This window comes from Nicotiana tabacum, chromosome 3, assembly GCF_000715075.1.
Source record: "Nicotiana tabacum cultivar K326 chromosome 3, ASM71507v2, whole genome shotgun sequence".
NCBI classification, from domain to species: domain Eukaryota; kingdom Viridiplantae; phylum Streptophyta; class Magnoliopsida; order Solanales; family Solanaceae; genus Nicotiana; species Nicotiana tabacum.
Window position 1 is genome coordinate 145,179,288 of NC_134082.1, and position 7,732 is coordinate 145,187,019.

Consider the following 7,732-nt stretch of genomic DNA (forward strand, 5'->3'; position numbering starts at 1 on the left):
AACTCAGTAAGCAACAAGTCCAAACTATAGACTGAAAGGTAGTGACGAACCAAACCTCAACATATATGCAAATAACTGTGTGGAAAAGTAGACATGCTTACAGTTCAAGTAAAAGCTCAGCAGTAAGTAAATGCAATACGACTAGTACGAAGTATAACGCTCAGGAAATCTCTAAGTGCCAATGCACAAATAGCATGATCAGTGTTCCGTATGTCTCCACTCACAAGTGCTCAACTAGTCGGTACTATATATGGCCATCTGGCCCAGGGAATCCATCCCAAAATATATATACATCACTGACCGTAGTCATCTAGTACAGAGGAAGGCCGTTCCAGCCCTATGGAGAAGATCCATCTCTAGGTATCAATACTTCGGACAAGATCCATATCCAGGGAAGATCCATCCCTCAATATCATCAACTGTGCTCTTACTGGGGTGTAAAGACTCCGGAGAGGCTTCTCTTAGCCCAAGCGATATAACAAGCCAACGAAGGCATTTTCAACATCTCGCTGCGGCGTGCAGCCCGATCCCATAATGTCACTCAATATTAGACTCTCGGCCTCACTCAGTCATCACTCTCCAGTCCCACACACACGGGCTTAAAAATGTCATGATACTAGTCCGGACAATGATATGATGTACCAAATAACAATAATCGAGTCTGAGGCATGATATAATATGCATAAACAGGACTGAGTACAAAATATCAATGAAGCTAATGATATGATAGCAAGAAACAACCTCTCGGGTCTCTACAATATTGGCGTGAAGCCTTAACATGATAATTGGCATGATTTTTAGCTTATTAACTTAATCACATAAGTACAATACAAATATCAGCAAGAAAGAGTCACTAAACGACACTCTGGAATGATCCAGGCTGCATTTCTCACGGTGCACGCTCACACGCCCATCACTTGGCATTTGCATCACCTCAATAGTAATCATAGAACACGTAGTTCGGGGTTTCGAACCCTCAGAATTAAGTTTGGAAGCGTTACTTACCTCAAGCCAAGCCAAACTCTAGCCCACGACGCCCTTGCCTCTCAATTCGGCCTCTAAATGCCCCGAATCTAACCAAAATCAGAACCGTAACATCAATATATTCTAAGGGAACAAATCCCATGCAAAAATAATCAAATTACATCACAAATCCCGAAATTAGTCAAACCCGACCCCCAGGACCACGACTCGGAATCCGATAAAAATTACAATACTAGAAAGCTATTCACTCACGAGTCTACCCATATCAAATTCATCAAAATCCGACGTCAAATGGCCCTTCAAATCCTCAAAAATCCATTCTCAAATTTTCTTCCATTTCCCCCAATATTTACCCCAAATTCTCAAATTAAATGATAAGGATCAAGACTAGATTATGGAATTTAACTCAAAACATGTGAAGAACACTTACCTCAATTACTCCCTTGAAAATCCTCTCCAAATTCACCTCTTCCCGAGCTCTCAAATGAGTTTTTGAAAATATGGACTAAACCCTTATTTTTGAACATAAAGTTTTTGCCCAGACGCTTCATTCTTCGCGAACGCGGCCACTACCTCGCGTTCGCAAAGCACGAAAATCACTGCCTAATAATTCCTCTTACGCGAACGCGACACTCTTCACACGAACACGAAGCTTCAGCTGACAAGGCCTTTGCGAACGCGACCGCTTCCCACGCGAACGCGATGCACAAATTCACGGGGGTCCCCAATTGCCTTTTGTCTTCACGAAAGCGGGACACACTTTGCGAATGCGAAGAGTAACTCACCTGCTCCTCTCAACATCCCTTCGCGAACACGAGGGTCCTCTCACGAACGCGAAGAATTGGTCTGTTAACCATTCGAAACTCACCCGAGGCCCTCGAGATCTCAACCAAACATGCCAACACATCCCATAACATCATTAAAACTTGTTCCAGCCTTTGGAACACTCAAAACAACATCAAATCACCCTCGGATTCAAGCCTAAGGATTCCAAAAGTTTCCAAATTTTGAATTTGATAAAAAAGTCTATCAAACCTCGTCCAAATGATTTGAAATTTTGCACACACGTCCCAAATGACACAACAGACCTACTCCAACTTTCAGAATTCCATTCCGACCCTGATATCAAAATTTCCACTACCAACCGTAAAGCGGCAAAATTCTAATTTCTCCAATTCAAGCCTAAATCTACCACAAATCTCCAAATTACATTCTGAACACACTCCTAAGTCCCAAATCAACTCACGAAGCTATCCGAATCATAAAAACCAAATTCCGCGATCGTTTACTCACAACTCAACTTCCAGTTGACTTTTTCAACTAAATGGCCAACTTAAGAGACTAAGTGTCTCATTGCTCTTTAATACCACTCCGAACCCGAACCAACAAATCCGATACCACATAATACAGTCGAACAAGACATAAAGAAGCATAAGTGGGGGAAACAGAGTGGTATCTCATGAAATGACTGCCCGAGTCTTTACATCCTCCCCCTCTAAAACAAACGTTCGTCCTCGAACGAGTCTAGAAACATACCTGAAGCCTCAAATAGGTAAGGATATCTGCTCCGCATCTCCCGCTCGGTTTCCCGGGTAGCCTCCTCCACGGGCCGACCTCTCCACTGCACTTTCACTGAAGCTATATCCTTTGATCTCAATTTTCGAACTTGACACTCCAAAATAGCCACTGGATCCACATAATAAGTCAAATCACCGCCCAACTGAACCATGCTGAAATCCAAAATATGGGACGAATCACCAATATACTTCCGGAGCATAGAAACATGAAATATCGGATGCACACTCGACAAGCTGGGTGGCAAAGCAAGCACATAAACCACCTCTTCAATCCTCCAAAGCACCTCAAAAGGCCCAATGAACCGAGGACTCAATTTGCCCTTCTTTCCAAATCTCATAACACCCTTCATGGGTGAAACCTTCAAGAGAACCTTCTCCCCAACCATGTAGGATACATCACGAACCTTCCTATCAGCATAACTCTTCTATCTCGATTTGGCTGTATGAAGCCACTCCTGAATTACCTTCACCTTGTCCAAAGCATCCTGTACTAAGTCTGTACCCAAAAGCCTAGCCTCATCCGACTCAAACCATCCAACTGGAGATCTACATTGTCTCCCATATAAAGCCTCATATAGAGCCATCTAAATACTCAACTGATAGCTGTTGTTATAAGCAAACTCTGCAAGCGGTAGAAACTGATCCCATGACCCTCCAAAATCAATGACACAAGTGCGCAACATGTCCTCCAATATCTGAATAGTGCGCTCAGACTGCCCGTCTGTTTGAGGGTGAAAAGGTGTGCTGAACTCAACCTGAGTACCCAACTCTCGCTGCACGGCTCTCCAAAACTGTGAAGTAATTTGAGTACCTCTATCTGAAATGATGGAAACTGGAACATCGTGCAAGCGAACAATCTCTCAGATATAAATCTCTGCTAACTACTCTGATGAATAGGTAGTACACACAGAATAAAGTGCACAAACTTGGTTAGCCGATCCACAATCACCCAAATAACATCAAACTTCTTCAAAGTCCGTGGGAGTCCAACTACAAAGTCCATGGTGATCCGCTCCCACTTCCACTCTGGAATATCTATTTGCTAAAGCAAGCTACGGTCTCTGATGCTCATATTTCACCTGCTGACAATTGAGACACCGAGCTACAAATCCCACAATATCCTTCTTCATTCTTCTCCACCAGTAATGCTGTCTCAAATCCTGGTACATCTTTGCGGCACCCGGATAGATGGAATACCGCGAGTTGTGGGCCTCCTCTAGAATCAACTCCCGAAGCCCATCTACATTGGGCACACATATTCGGACTTGCATCCTCAAAACCCCATCATCACCGATAGTCACATCTCTGGCATCGTCGTGATGAACCCTGTCCTTAAGGAGAAGAAAATAAGGATCATCATACTGGCGCTCTCTGATGCGATCAAATAAGGAAGACCGAGAAATCACACAAGTTAATACCTGATTGGGCTCCAAAATATCCAACCCCATGAACCAATTGGCCAAGGCCTGAACATCAACTACAAGAGGTATCTCCCCAATAGGAATATACACCAAACTCCCCATACTCACTTCCTTCCTACTCAAGGCATCGACCACCACATTGGCCTTTCCCAGATGGTACAAGATAGTGATATCATAATTCTTTAGCAGCTCCAACTATCTCCACTGCCTCAAATTGAGGTCCTTCTTCTTGAACAAGTGTTGGAGGCTACGATGATCATTAAACACCTCACAAGACACACCATACAAATAATGTCTCCAGATCTTCAACACATGGACAATGGCAGCCAACTCCAAATCATGAACATGGTAGTTCTTCTCATGGGGCATCAACTGACGAGAAGCATAAGCAATAACTCTACCATCCTGCATCAACACACACCCAATACCAACTCTCAAAGCATCACAATACACGGTATATGAACCTGAAGCTAATGACAAAACTAACACTGGAGTTGTGGTCAATGCAGTCTTGAGCTTCTGAAAGCTCTCCTCACACTCATCCGACCACATGAATGGAGCACCCTTTTGAGTCAAGTTGGTTAAGGGTGATGCTATATATGAAAATCCCTGAACGAACCGGCGGTAATAACCCGCCAAACCAAGAAAGCTACGGATCTATGTGGCTGAGGATGGTCTAGGACAACTCTGAACCACCTCTATATTCTTCGGATCAACCTGAATACCCTCACTGGACACCACGTTCCCCAAGAAAGCTATTGAACTGAGCCAAAACTCACACTTGGAGAACTTTGCATAAAGCTTCTCCTCCCTCAATCTCTGCAACACAACTATTAAATGCTCTGCGTGCTCCTCCTGACTACGCGAGTACACCAGAATATCATCAATGACCACAATGACAAACGAGTCGAGATAAGGCCGAAACATGCTGTTCATCAAATGCATAAACGCTGCTGGGGCATTGGTCATCCCAAAACACATCACAAGGAACTCATAATAACCATATCGTGTCTTGAAAGCTATCTTAAGAATGTCCGAGTCCCTAATCTTCAGCTGGTGATACCCTGAACGGAGATCAATCTTGGAGAACACCCTCACTCCCTGAAGCTGGTCAAATAAATCATCAATACGAGGCAAAGGATACTTGTTCTTGATTGTATTGTTTAACTGCCTGTAATCAATGCGCATCCTCATAGTGCCATCCTTCTTCACAAATAGAACAACCGCACCCCACGATGACACACTAGGCCGAATAAACCCCTTATCAAGAAGCTCCTGAAGCTGCTCTTTCAACACCTTCAACTCTGCTAGTGCTATACGATACAGTGGAATAAAAATGGGCTGAGTGCCCGGCACCAGATCAATACCAAAATTGATATCCCTATCCGGTGGCATGCCCGATAGGTCTGCAGGAAATACATTCGGAAAGTTCCTCACTACTAGGACTGGATCAATGGTAGGAGTCTCTGCACTAACATCCCTTACGAAGGCCAGATAAGAAATACAACCTTTCCCAACCATCTGTTGGGCCTTCAAAAATGAAATCACTCTACTGGGTACATAATCCGTCAAATCTCACCACTCAATCCGTGGCAACCCCGGCATAGCCAATGTCACTGTCTTAGCATGACAGTCCAAAATAGCACGACACGGTGATAACCAATCCATGCCTAATATCACGTCAAAATCAACTATACTAAGCAATAAGAGATCCACTTGGGTATCCAAACCCCCAATAGTCACCACACACGATCGATATACACGGTCTACAATAATAGTATCGCCCACCGGAGTAGATACATGAATAGATGAAACAAGAGACTCGCGGGACGTATCCAAATAATGAGCAAAATATGATGACACATATGAAAAAGTGGAACCAGGATCAAATAATACAGAAGCATCTCTGTGGCACACTGAGATAATACCGATAATCACAGCATCTGAAGTAATAACATCTGGTCTGGCTGGGAGGGCATAGAAACGGGCCTCACCACCACTTGATCGACCTCCCCCTCTAGGGCGACCCCTAGTTGACTGAGCGGGTGGGGAAGTAACTGGTGCTGAAGCTGAAGGCTGACTCCTTTGCTGGGATGAACCTCCCATAAGACGGGGACCGAACCTATTAATATGACCCAAATCTCCATACTCGAAGCAACCTCTCCTGGAAAATGGCGGTAGGGGACTGAAGGGAGCCCCGCGCACCGGGATGCCCACTAGAAGAACCAGGCATAGATGAGCCCTGGACTGATGGTGCCTGAGTCGAACTCTGAGCTGGAAGGGCACTGAGAGAAGAGTGACCCCGATATGAACTATGAGACATGGATAGATGACACACCACGGTGACTCGAACCGGTTGAATGAGCATGTCTGAATAGACGGCCTCTGCCGTATTAAGTCTGACCTCCCGAAAGAACACCACTAAAGCTACCAGATCCCCGAAACCTCTTGGCCTCTCTCTCATCCCACTCCTGGCGACAAACTGATTCTATCTCTATAAACTACCTCCTCAAAAGGAGCGCCATATACTCTCTCTCTGGTCAGAAAAATCTGTAGCTGATCATTGAGGCCATCAACGAACCTCTTGTTCCTCTCCCTATCCATGGGAACTAGCCGATAGCATGACGGGCCAACTTGGAGAATCTCATCTCATACTGCGACACAGTCATGTCCCCTTGACGCAGCTGCTCGAACTGGCTACATAGCTTCTCTCTGCAGGAATACGGTACATACTTCTCTATGAAGAGAATGGAGAACTGATGCCAGGTAAGGGGCACTGCACCAATAGGCCTACGCCTCTCATAAGCCTCCCACCAAGTAAAGGCAGCTCTAGAAACCTAAAAAATAGTAAATGAGACCCCACTAGTCTCCAGAATACCCGCTGTACGCAACATCCTCTAACACTTATCCAAGAAACCCTAGGCATCCTCGCCCTCTACGCCACTGAAAGTCGGTGGCTGAAGTCTACCAAACATCTCCAATCAACACTGCTTGTCATCAGGCGTAACTGGAACCACCAAATCCTGAGCAAGTTCAACCGGCTGGGATGGTGGTGCCTATGGTGTCTGGAGTCCCTGAACAACCTGCTCAGGTGTACGAGCGGTAGGAGTCTGAGTGCCTCCCCCGGCCTGAGAAGTAGCTGCTGTTGTAGAAACTGCGACTGCCTGAGCAAGGCTGGTGCACACGGTCAGAATCTAAGCCAAGGTCTCCTGGAGACCCGGAATAACAATAGGTACAGTCGGTGCTTGAGCTGGTGTTACTAGAGCATCCCCCGTTAGAACCCGATCATCAATTGGGGCGGCGGGTGGATCTGCAGGTGTTGCCCTAGATGCTGTACGGGCTACACCCCTGCCCCTACCACAGCCTCGACCGCATCCTCGGCCTCTAGTGGACCCAGCTGCTGGTACTGGTGGTCTTCCATTCTGATCGGTAGTACGTGTCCTCACCATCTGTGAGAGAATAGAATAACAAAAAATTAGTTACCAGAGTCAGTAGATTCGCACGACAAGAATTCAAGAATGTGAAGTTTTTCCTAAAGGTTCTGCAGCCTCCCGAGGATAAGTACAGATGTCTCCGTATCAATCCGCGAGACTCTGCTAAACCTGCTCATGACCCGTGAGACCTATGTAACCTAGGCTCTGATACCAATATGTCACGACCCAAAAACTGACCCGGTCATGATGATGCCTATCGTGATACTAGGCTAACCAACTATTACCCATTTACTCCATATTTCATTTAAGGCTTAAG